The sequence below is a fragment of the Lygodium microphyllum genome, chromosome 6 (genome assembly GCF_053477565.2).
Source record: "Lygodium microphyllum isolate KBCC chromosome 6, Lygodium_microphyllum_v1.1.10, whole genome shotgun sequence".
In the NCBI taxonomy this organism is placed as follows: domain Eukaryota; kingdom Viridiplantae; phylum Streptophyta; class Polypodiopsida; order Schizaeales; family Lygodiaceae; genus Lygodium; species Lygodium microphyllum.
In genome coordinates this window covers 97,746,220-97,758,864 of record NC_141140.1, presented here as the reverse complement: position 1 = coordinate 97,758,864, position 12,645 = coordinate 97,746,220, and the positions used below count along the sequence as shown (strand labels likewise).

The following is a 12,645-nucleotide window of genomic DNA, read 5'->3' as shown; positions in this document are numbered from 1 at the left end:
CTGATCCTTGATAGAGATCTTTCTTATGATCCTTTGGTAGGCTAGATCATGGCATGCTTCCTCACTAGCTAACTCAAGTATTGGATTGGCATAGATACTTTTGTAGCTAGAGATCTAGCTGTTGATGGATTCTGCAAGATTAGAGAATTTAGGAATGCCTTGCGACTAAGTGCATCAACAGCTACATTCTCTTTTCCTGGTCGGTACTTGATTTCAAAGTCATACTCCTCTAGCACTTCAATCCACCGACCTTGCCTCATGTTGAGATCGTTCTGGGTAAAGATCCACTTGAGACTCTTATGATCAGTCACTAGAGTAAACTTGTTACCCAATAGGTAGTGTCTCCAGAGTTTTAGAGCATGGATGATAGCTAATAATTCCAGATCATGCGTAGCATAATTCTTCTCATGTCTCTTAAATTTCCTTGAAGAGTATGCTATAAGGTGACCTTCCTGCATGAGTACACATCCTAAGGTAAGTGCGCTAGCATCAGTTACTACCTCGAACTCCTTACTGAGGAAGTTTGCTTCTTCAGTAAGTCTGTCAAAGGTGCTGCAATCAAAGCATAGTTTTTTATGAAGACCCTATACCATCCTGTCAATCCCAGAAAGCTGCGTATTTCTTTGACAGATGTTGGTATTGGCCATTCTAGCACATCTCTGACCTTTGCTGGGTCCACTAAGATTCCTTCCACTCATATGATGAAACCTAGATATTCAATCTGACGTTTGAAGAATGCACACTTCTTCATCTTAGCATACAGCTTATGTGACCTCATCGTCTCAAGGACAATCCGAAGTTGGGGTTTCATGATCTTCTTCCTGTTTAGAATAGACTAAAGTGTCGTCGAAGAAGACAAGCACGAAATCATCAAGATATGGCCTAAAGATATCCTGCATTAACCTGTTGAAGGTGGCAGGTGCATTCGTAAGCCCGAAGGACATAACTAGGAACTCAAAGTGTCCATATCTTGTATTGAAGGCCGTCTTTGGGATATCTTCTTCCTTGATCCTTATCTGATAGTAACAAGACCTGATATCAATCTTGGAGAAGATCTTCACCCCCTGAAGACGATCAAGAAGCTCATCTATTCTAGAAATAGGGTACTTGTTTTTTACAGTTGATTGATTCAACCCTTGATAATCAATACATAGTTGAAGTGTTCCATCTTTCTTTTTCTGGAATAGTACTGGAACTCCCCATGGTGAACTCCTAGGACGGATGTAGCCCTGATCCAGCAGTTGCTTGATTTGTTCCTTCAGCTCAATTGCTTCTGGTATGGACATTCTATAAGGTCTCTTTGCAATTGTTGCAGCTCTGGTACTAGCTTAATCTTATGATCCACTTCTCTTTGAGGCGGGAGTTCTGTCAACTCTTCAAGAAATACATCCACGTATTCCTTTAGCCAAGAAGGTCCTTCACTAGACTTTTGCTTCTGATCTAACTTGTTGAGCTTAATCAAGTAGACATGTAATCCTTTTCTGACTCCTTTTATGATCCGAGATGCTTTGGCCAATTGGATTTTTGGCACTCTAGCCTCACCTTGAGTTGTGACCAAATCCCCTTCAGAGTTTCGAAAGGAAATTTGGCCCTTTGCACAATGAATGTGGGCGTCATTAGGTTTAAGACAATCCATTCCAAATAGACACTCATGGATATCTAGGCTCATGACTCTGAATTTGACTGAAGTCTTCTTTCCTCCCAGAAAGAATTCAACCTTAGCAGTTTGTCAGGTACAAGTAACCTCACGACCATTTGCCAATTCCACAAGCAAGGTAGGTGCTTCTACTGTGGTTATTCCTAATCTTTTTACACAAGCGGGTGAGATAAAGGAATGTGTACTACCACAATCAATCAAGGTGTTGAAACTTTTACCTTGATAGTCCGACGGTGTCTGAAACACCGAGAACTGGCAATTCGGGCCTTTCCTGTGAAGAGCGGCATGGACTGTTGCCCTTTCAAATTCTGCTTCCATAGTCGGATCTTCTTCTTCTTTGCACATTTGCCTATTGGCAACGTAGGGGGTTCTTCCTCTGCCTCGGGAAGCGGCTCCCTTTCCTTGGAAAGGTGCTTGATGATGTCCTCCTCCAAGCTTGGGACATTGCCTCTTGAAATGACCAGGCTCGTTGCAGTGAAAACAACGGAGGTTTCGGCCATTGCTTTGAGTAGGAACAAAGTTGTTGACATTGTTAGTTCTAGCTTTCTTTTTTGTCCCTGATTCTGACCTTGAACTCTCTTCATTTGAAGCCTGAATGCTCCTGTGTTCGGGTCATTATAAGACCAAGTTTTTGTTACCTCTTGGTCTAGACTGCAGCTCTTGAATTATAGGGGCAACTCGAATGAGACCGTCCTGAAGATCTGATGGACACATAGATTTGAGATGGGTATTTACTAGTGGGTTTAAACCAGCACAAAATTTTGACACCTGCTATGTCATGTCCATCTGTGGTGCATACTTTAGAAGTGAGACGAATTTAAAGTAGTATGCGTCAAGAGTGAGTCCCAGCTATTTTAGCTTGTAGAACTCATTCATTTTGTGCGTGCGATATGCAGGTGGTAAGTATATTCCTTGCACGGATTTCTTCAGCTTCTCCCAGGTAACGGATCCTTTCGCGATCACTTGATCCCTGCACCATTGCTTCCACCATAGCCTGGCCTCGTCGGTGAGCTTCAGCTTTGCGAGCATAGCCTGATTGGCGGGTGCAGTACTGGCTGCTTCAAAATAATCCTCCATGGATTCAATCCAAATTTCAACATCTGCTTGGATGGACCTGCCTCTCTCGTCAAACTCCGACGGCTTAATCTGCTTGAGAAGAAACTTCTTCTCCTGGATTACAGCAGTACTTGATGTAGGAGGCAAACTGGGAATCTGTACCTGGGGTTGTGCCTGGATAAAGGTTTCTTTATTAATCGATAATTGTTATTGATTTATATCACATCTCCAATTCTGCTATCAACCAAGAAATCTAACCACTTAACTTTTTATCAATTCTCATGCACAATCGGACATTGATAAAAAGAAGTCTTATTTGTATTTATATGGGCATAGCCCTTTCGGAATACAACATGTCTTGGGATGATAAGCCAACTATTGACATTTAGTTTGGGAAGAATAATGTTGTATTACATTTATCTACAGGAACTGTATAATAGTATGGTTTTGGGTCATGGATCTTCACGAATTAGTAAGTCATTGGAAGTTTAGGGTATCCTTTCCTTTGGAACCCATTCTTCTTATGGCGCCCCAACACTTTAATCCTATCGGCGGGGATTACATGAGACACTTTCTTATATATATATATGAGTTCAGTTCAACCCTCCGACCTCGAAAAAGTTGAGTTTATGTGAGCTTCCACAAAAATGAACAGCTTCACGACTTTTAGGTCTTCCAACCACTTGATCCTCTTTAGGTTGGTTTGAAGATATGCAAACCAAAGGGCAGCTATATAGTAGATTCCTAAGGCACCCGTCCATCTTCATTCCATGTACAAAGGTGATGGATTATAGATTCTCTCTAGGATGTTCATCATCTCAACCCTTTGTCGGTAATCCGGGGAATGCATCGCAGTCAATAACATGACGCGGAACACTAAGAACATATTCCATGCTTCGTAGTTCTACAAGATAGCATTGAAAGTAAGGAAATGTTTGGAACACCAACATTTGCTTTACTTCATCTCATTAAGATTTCATAAAAACAAATCCTTTGTTGGTTGGCTTTGATACCAACTGTAACGTGTCCACCTGTTATCTTCAGGAACACGTCTTAGCAGTCCATCGAAAAGTATATCTAGAAGGCTCTGCCCGGCACTCCCATGGAATGTTACGGGGTTTGCGATCTAGGACTCTTGTGTCTGCCACGTAGCGGAAGTATTCCGGCCATTCCCACTTAGGACCGACCTAAATTAGGGTTTTCCCTATTGGTCATTTCCTAATGGCAACTAATGTCGAACCCAAGCGAACTACTTTACGCAGAAACGCCATGTCCGAAGCGGATTCACCCTGCACTTGGTTCAAGGAGAATGGGAAACGAGAGGGATGCGAAGCTCAACCTCTCTGCCATAAGGCATAGTCCCATTCCGTTCCCCTAAAACAGCGTAAATCAGGATCAATCATAACTCTAGGTCAATGCTTTTGTTATTTGTGTTCTTTGACGATCTTCCTGCTGTCCATCGTGATTTGAGAAAAGTTCCCGGCTAACCGGGACCACCCATCCGTAGGATGGACCTATGGCCCATCCACCACACTTTCCTCAGGTTGTTTTAGTTATTTAATTACCTAACACATTTAGTTGAACATGTATCAATTAGCTTCCTTAATTAGCCTGTTAGGCACTGGTTCCTTCACGTAATCATATCACTTGACATAGAAAAGCAATGTCAAACAAGTTCCTTGTTAATAAGTTATCATATTTATCTTGGAAATACATAAAGTCTAGCCCGTAGGCTTATCCACAATTCGCCGTAAGGCTATCCAGCAATCCATAGGGATCACTAATCCAAGATTCCCCCCGTAAACTAGTATGTGGGCCTCGAGATCCAATCCCGAGTCATGTTAGCCTCTTGTGTAAGGCTCGGAAGGCGAGGGATTTATAGCCAGAGCCCCCTAGCACCCAAGCGTCCTCCTGCTCCAAGTACTGCTCAGCGGAGAGACCTCTCGTGGCGGGTTCAGTCCACCTTCCCAACATGGTTAACAACCCCCTTGGTTAGGGTCAAGCAGGCAATCGGGGGTAACTGAAGCTGCCTCTCCCTTCAGGCCATCAACCTGAAGTATTAGATATCCATTTGTCCTTTAATTCATTGATCAAACAAAGCAAAACAGTGCTCTTAAATCTGTAACAAGCACAAACATTTCCATTGGTTGTTTATTGTTGGCCAACTGCTAAGGAGTGAATCCTTCTTTTCGAATGCATCCAGCACTCGACCCGGGATGACTTGCGACTTGCCAAGATCCCCTATATCCTGGGTTAGGGTCGTACTCTATTAACCCGACTTGGTCAATACCTTATGTTCATATGTTATTCCACTTTATTGGTTTGTCCTTTGCTCTAAGGAATTATCCTTACCCCAGAAAGATACTATATTAGGACGATTATTCATCCTTTTGCAAGATAACTTGCGTAAGAATCTTCCAACCTCATTCCGAGAATTGGCCATTCCCTTGTGATCCAATCACAAGAATCATACGACTCTGCACTTGTTGCACAAGTGTCGCATCAAACTATGGGACTATTCTACCCATCAAATGGAGTCACGAAACAATATGTTCCTAATTACATTAGGCTGACATGGTCAGTGCTAGGGTTCCAAGTTCCATCTTTTTAGCGAAAGATTCTTAGGGACAAACCCTAGATCACATTTTGCAAATATGTTCCGCTATCCCTACATTCGGTGAATGTGGGCAAGTATTTAGGATATAGAAGTTTCAGTTTTAGCAATACCTGCGACTAGGTCACGTATTAAATCCTAGTGAGATCTTTGGAATTGAATTAACTCTTTCTAAAACGAGTACTCCGTGCGTTTAGGTGTTTAGGTTTATGCCAATTTGTTTAATTCTTGAAGATAATTACGCTATCATTTCCATAAACACATGACTCATTGTCTATGCGCAAATTGATAGGAATGCATATCAATCTTTTGCTTACTTTATTTTGTTCATTTTATTAAAAATGCTAATGATTGAATTCCTCCGTCGTGAGCTAATTTTTCTAAAGCATTTAAGACGAAAAATGAATCCTATTTCCAAAAAAATCCTCTACGCCCAATTGAATTATAACGACGTAAAATAAAAATTAGAAAGAAAAACCTGGACTTGTGGTGAGATATCCATGTGGATGCTAGGAGACGATCCTCCTGCGCTGTGCCTTGGGCTTTCTTAGGAGCCATCACGAATGTAACCTTTCTGTCTTGGATGCGGCTTTGCAAACTCCTTTTTGAAATTCCACCGTAGCTCCCTTCGTGATAACTTGCATCGTCCATCGGAAACAGTTTTAGAAGGCTTCCTCCTTGAAGTAGGGATTTCACGAAAAAGGGGTGCTTAAACCTCGGGAGGGTTTTAAACGGTCTTAGTGGATCGGAAAAGGAAGGAAGGAGAATGCATAACCCACTAGTGAGGGATTAAATCACGGAGTAGCTGGGTTTTCAACCCACTTGAAAGATATTACGAATGGGCACGAGAAGGGGCTTCGAATCTCGGGGGGGAAAAGAGGCTTATAGGGCCCTTAGGAGGGCCTCTCGTATGTGGGGGCGGGGGGGAGAGGGGAAGTAGGGGGTGTTATAGGAAAGGGTATGAAAGGGCTAAAAAGGGAATTTTTTTGCATGGGGAGGGGGGAAAAGGGCTTAAGAACCACTTGAAAGCCCTTTAATGGCAAATAGGGGGGGGGGGGAGGGCCTAAGGGAGCCCTTAGGGGGGAATTTTGAGGGGTGGGAGGAAGGGCTTAAGGGGCATGTGAAGGCCCTTTTAAGGTAAAGCTTTCTTTTGGGGGAAAAGGGGGCTTATAGAGCCCCCCCTTATAAGCTTCTAGAGCTTCTAAATCGAAGCACGTGGGGGGTGGAGGCAGTCGCCAATTGGCAGCTCGGTGATGTGCAGACGGACGGCAAGGGCGAATGATGCGGCGACCTCCTGGTTCACGGAGTTGCAATGGCAGCGTCTCGATATCTTTTATGGCAGCGACGTCCTCCTCATGCTCTCATGATAGACTCTTCACTCCCTCCACGGCAGCCTTTTTTCTATGGCAGCAACGACTCAAGCGGTTGGCCCTCTCTCACATAGCAACAGCAGGCGGCGGCCTCTTCTTTCATTCTATGGCCATAGCCTTTTTATAGGTGAGGGGAGGGGATCCTCCCTCCCCTGCGTGGCATCACGCATGCTCCATAGTCTTAGAAATCTCCAGCAAGGAGCTTGCTTATACATACTATTCTCCTCTTTCTCCAGCTCGACAGTCGACTGGAGGAGAGGGGAATAATTAAAAAAAATTGCCTTTACCAGATGAAGAGATGTATAGAGAGAAGAAGGGAGACAGATTAACACAATGGGGATTGAGAGAGAGAGAGAGAGAGAGAGAGAGAGAGGCTACTGCTGCCACTACCATCGCCACCGTATCCACTAAAAGAGAAGGGACAACTAAAAAGGAGAAGGAGGGAATCCATGAAGGAGAAGGAGGAGAGAAGTGCGAAAGGATTCTTTAGACGCCAAACTTTGGACCACGGGTCTACACACCTTTTTTTTTGGCTCTTGGCCACCTAACGAGTGCACATGTGAAGTTTCGTCACATTTTGATAAAAGGTTATGGATTTACACTCACATGATGGACAGTGCATACGAAGCTGAATTAACTCAAATTTGGGGTTTAAATGGGTTAAAAGTTAATTCTTCTTCTCATTTTCACATCTTTCTTTCTTTGCTTCCTCCATTCTCACAGCGCAACCTCTGTCTCTTCTCCATCTTGCCCTCCTCGAGCTTGCATGGCACGCACCAAGCAAGCATGTCACCGTTTTGGCCATGGGAAGGCCTCACACTAAGACCCCCCACTTGGAGCACAAGGTGGAGCCTCCTCTAGTGGAGCTGCAGGTGCTCCCCATAGAGCACAAGGACCACCACAAAAGAAGAGGAGATGGAAAGCGGGAATTGTGGGAGATTAGGAGAATCTAGCGCAGGTACGAGCTTCTCATCCTGAAAATATATTTTCATAAGGTTGTTTGGGAAGTCATGCAAGACTTGCAGCTGAAAGGGATGGAAAGATTTTGGGCGCGAGTGCAAGATGGCTCACCAGTAGGAAGGTAGAGTGCTACAGCTATGGAGGCCCTAGAAATGGCTACAGAGGGGTTTATCATCGACTTGTTCCATGATCTACAACTAGCGGCCATCCATGCAAAGCGCTTCACAATCATAGACTTGTTCCGTTGCTCATGCTTTTTTGCCTCATGGCAAAAATAAGAGCCTACATGATGTACTACATGTATACTTCTATTACCAAGAATCTATTGTCGATTGGATAGATGGCAGAACAAAATTTGCAAGAATCTACTATTGGTTGGATAGATGATTTGAGCCGATACACATGGCTGTACATTCTAAAGTACAAGGATAAGGTGCTCAATGTCTTTAAGAAAAAGGATTTATAAAGTGAAATGCAAGTCAAATGGTTTGTTGGAAAGGTATAAAGCCTGTTTGGTTGCAAAGGGATATGCAGAGCAGTACAACCTAGATTATGAGGAGACTTTCAGCTCGGTTGCCTAGATAGCAAGGGTGAGAATAGTCATTTCATTAATGGCTTCTAAGGGATGGAAATTATGGCAGATGGATGTCAAAAATGCATTCTTAAATGGTGACTTACTTGAAGAGGTATATATGGAGCAGCCTGAGGGTTTTGTACACAACCTAAGGTGTATATGGAGCAGATCACAACCTATTTACAAAGAAGACAGAGCATGGTTATGTTTTTCTGGTGGTTTATGTCAATGATTTGATCATCACTGGAGATGATTATCATGGGATTGTTGAAATTAAAGCAATGTTACAGGCTGAATTCAAAGTCAAGGATCTTGGTGAGCTGAAGTACTTCTCGGGATTGAGGTTGTGTCTACACCTTAAGATATATGGTTGTTGCAAAAGCAACATGCTCATGATATGTTCCTGAAATATAGCATGATGGAGTGTAAAGCCATGGAAACACCATTGGATTAGAATGTCAAACTTGCAGTTGATATTGGGACTGAGATCGAGAATGTCACTATGTATAGATAGATGGTGGGCAGCCTGATTAACCTTACTATTACCTGTCCTGACTTGAGTCATGCACTGGGATTGATTAGCCAATTTATATAAAAACCTCATAAGCCACACTTAGATGCAGTCAAGAGGATTATGCGGTATGTGAAGGGTATCGCTGATTATGGGATGTTTTATGAGCATGGAAAATCATTTGACTTGACAGGTTATACGGATGCTAATTGGGCTAGTTGTTTCTATGACAGGAGGTCAACTTGTGGTTATGCTTTCAGTTTGGACAGTAGTATGATCAGTTAAAGTAGTAAGAAGCAGCCCACCATTGCATTATCTAGTATATAGAGGCAGAATATAGGGGTGCAACCTTAGCGGCATGTGAAGCAATTTGGCTTGTGAAATTACTACATGATTTGGGTATCCAGTTGGATAGAAAAGTCACATTGCATTGTGAGAATCTCATTAACGTGATGCTGGCTAGCAACCCTATCGATCTAGTATCCCTGTCTATCATACTAGATCCAAACAAATAGAGGTTCATTACAATTTCACCAGGGAAATGATATTTGTAGGACAGATTGATCTACTTCATGTGAAGACAAATACCAGGTAGCAAATATCTTTACCAAATCACTTGGTAAAGAGAAATTCATTCATTTCAGCAAAGGAGCTACTTGAAGTACAGCAACTAGTCCGAGCTCAAGAAATGGAGTTTAAGAAGGTAGAGGATGAGCTTGATTCTTTTGATCTTAAAACACCTCCCTCCATTGAGATTAAGAGTGAAGACAAAAAAGAAGAGATAGAAGATGACTTAGACATAGGTAAAAATAAGAAGGAAGAAGTAAAGCTTAAAGACACTACCACTCCTTATATAAGTGTTTCTAGCTCCAACGCCATGGTATAACTCTTAAAAATGTCCAAATGCTCCCCCAAAAAGACTTGAACAAGTTTGAAATAAGTTGGAGTGAGCAAAAGATCAATGGGACTTATTCATATCTCAAGGTCGTGACTATAATGAAAGCTTGAACTGAAGCTCTTCTTCTTGGGCCTAACAAGTGATAAAAATCTCATTGAGTAATACTTTTTTGAATTGATTATATCTAGCTTTTGCAATCACAAGCTCTTTTTCTTCTCGGGCCTAAGCAAGTGATAAAAAAGCTCCTTGCGTAGTAATACCTTTTCAAATTGATTATATCTAGCTTTTGCAATCAAAGGATTCCTTTTTTTTTTGAAAATCTAATACACAATTTTTAGACATTAGGTGTAGGTGACATTGGCAAATGAATTATGCAAGAATATTTAGTGTATATAGCTAGAAGGGTGGTAGGACTACATGCCCTGCCACCTAATTTTTTTCCCCTCTGTAACCCTTGCTATAGTGACACGAATAGCGATGAAGTGGGTTATCTATTCTAAGAATAATTTCTTCACTTCAGATGTCGCTATTGGGTCTATATGTTGTAGTGAGAAGAGGTTAAGAGAAATGAATAAGCCTCTCATTGATGTCATTTGTGCATCAACTATTGATACAACTGTAACACTTTCAGGTTATTTTGTTGCACTTGGAATTCCTCCTATTGTGTTTTTGCCAGCAAACAAAATCTGAATTTCCCGGTTGATGGAACAAATTGCCAATGTAGTAGTCTTATTGATCTTGGACACTAATTTTGACACATGCATGCATCTAATTTGAGAAGTGATAGAAGCAATGCCCATATACTTGGATAATTATTTATAAAGCCTTCACTTGGAAGGCCAAAAAACTATAGCCATAGAGATTTTGAGTGGGAGACTCCTCACTCAATTATTATACCTCGAAGCAATCATGGGAACATCTATGATTTCTGTTAGGGGCTTGTTATGTGCAAAGAACTTGGCTTGACTAATCGGATTCCCAAGCTAGTCATTGCACAGTCTGCAACAACAAATGCTAATCCAAAGCATCTATATTATAAGACAAGGTGGAATAATTATACACCTATGAAGGCATTATACACTTATGAAGGGCAATCCCACTTTTACATCTGCTATTCAAACTAGTGATTTAGTATCCATTGATCATGCAGTTTATGCCCTTTGAAATTTTGACGAGATTGTAAGAGGTTATAAAAGAAGAACTAATGGATGCTGGTTCTTTGGCTAATGCAAAATGTCAAGACCTAAAACGTCCCAACACTGGCTCTAAGGCTCTAGCCCTTGACCTCTATGTTGTTGAACCAAAAGACCCCACAATCCTTGTGAGTCAAGGCAATGATGTTTATGATACCCATAAGTTTGTTCTTACGTCTCCTATTACAAGCTTTGTACTTCTTTATTATCTTTTACTACTTCTTGGCCTTCTAAGTTAGCTGGTGATTGTATCTTTGATGTTTTGAGTTATATAGGTTTGAGTGCTAAGTCAGCACTACTATGGAGCTTATAGGATACCTATGAAATGGGCACTAATGGACTATGGCATGGGTACATTATTTAGTAGCAAACTGGCCCAAAGTGCTACTGTCTCTAAAGTCACACTCACATTTCATTTTGATAGGTGCAATGTGCAACCACAGTGTTTTTGTGGTAAATTTCATCTTCCATATTTTGACAAGTGGCACATTTGTCTTTGGAGCTATCTTTATGTTACACAAGAATTAAGCTTTATGGGTGGGAATTTTGTGGATCTTTGATCTTATGTACCATTAATAGTGAAGTAGTAGGCACTTTTTTTAAAAGAAAAAACACTAGACATCATCTCCTATTGCCATGCCTTGTGAGGGATGTGCCAATTGTAGTAAGGTCAAGTTGATCATTAAGGTATGCACAAGGCGCTAATGGACTATGGCATAGACACATTTTTGAGCAGCAAAGTGACCCAAAGTGCTGCTATATCTGAGATCACATGCACATATTTTTTTGATAGGTCCAATGTGCAACCATGGTGTTTTTTTGGTAACTTTCATCTTCCATATTTTGACAAGTGGCACATTTGTCTTTGGAGTTATCTTTATGCTGCACAAGAATTAAGCTTTATGGGTTGGAGCTTTGTGGATCTTTGATCTTATGTACCAGTAATAGTGAAAGTAGTAGGCACATTTTTTAAGAATAAAACACTATACATCATCTCCTATTGCCATGCCTTGTGAGGGATGTGTGAATTGTAGTAAGGTCAAGTTAATCATTAAGGTACCCACAATTTTTTTCATATCTCTCTTGTAATAGGTTTTGACCACAGTGAAGATTATTGTGATGATGAAGGCCTTGATTGATGCCCTTTGTTAGTGGTCATTGAACGCAATAGAGAGTGTCAAAACTATTACTCAGATTTGGAGCTTACTTAAATATTCTAGATATGTATGGAAGATGCCACATAGATCTTCTATGCAATATGTCCTCAATTTGTATGCTTTTATTTAGATATAACTTATTAATGTTATGCAACGTGAAGTAGAGAAAATCTCTTTGAAGAAGCCTAAATCTCAAGGACTCACAATGAAGGTTTTGTGGAGTATCTCCAAGATAAAATTGGTTCTAATTAATACATGGAAAAGATTCAGGAAGCTACCAAATAGTTTGTGACTTTGTTGAGACTTTTGTTTTACTTGAAAATTTATCGTTGTAGCATTGGTGTTTCTCTTTTCTTGTAAACTGGTATAACACAAACATGAAGAGTGAATAAAGATGGAGATTAACAATTTGAAAATGTTAATTGTCTTGTGTGTAGGGTACATACCTTATTACATCTATGCCTTCATATTTCATGTGTGTTTGCAAACTGATGTGTAGTGTATTTTACGAGATTGTGCAAACATTCATTAGTCTATTCATTCTATATCATTGCTCATGTTGATGGATTACGCATAAGGTTTTATAACTATTATAAAATTTTGCCAGGATCTCACTAGATTCAAGGCATGGGTAAGCTTTAAAACTAGATGAAGG

At 41.0% G+C, this 12,645-nt stretch overlaps 1 pseudogene; it reads left to right on the top strand.

The window, feature by feature from the left end:
- The window catches only part of LOC148034839 (threonine synthase, chloroplastic-like), a 180,253-nt pseudogene that overhangs the window by 18,713 nt on the left and 148,895 nt on the right, over positions 1 to 12,645 (top strand).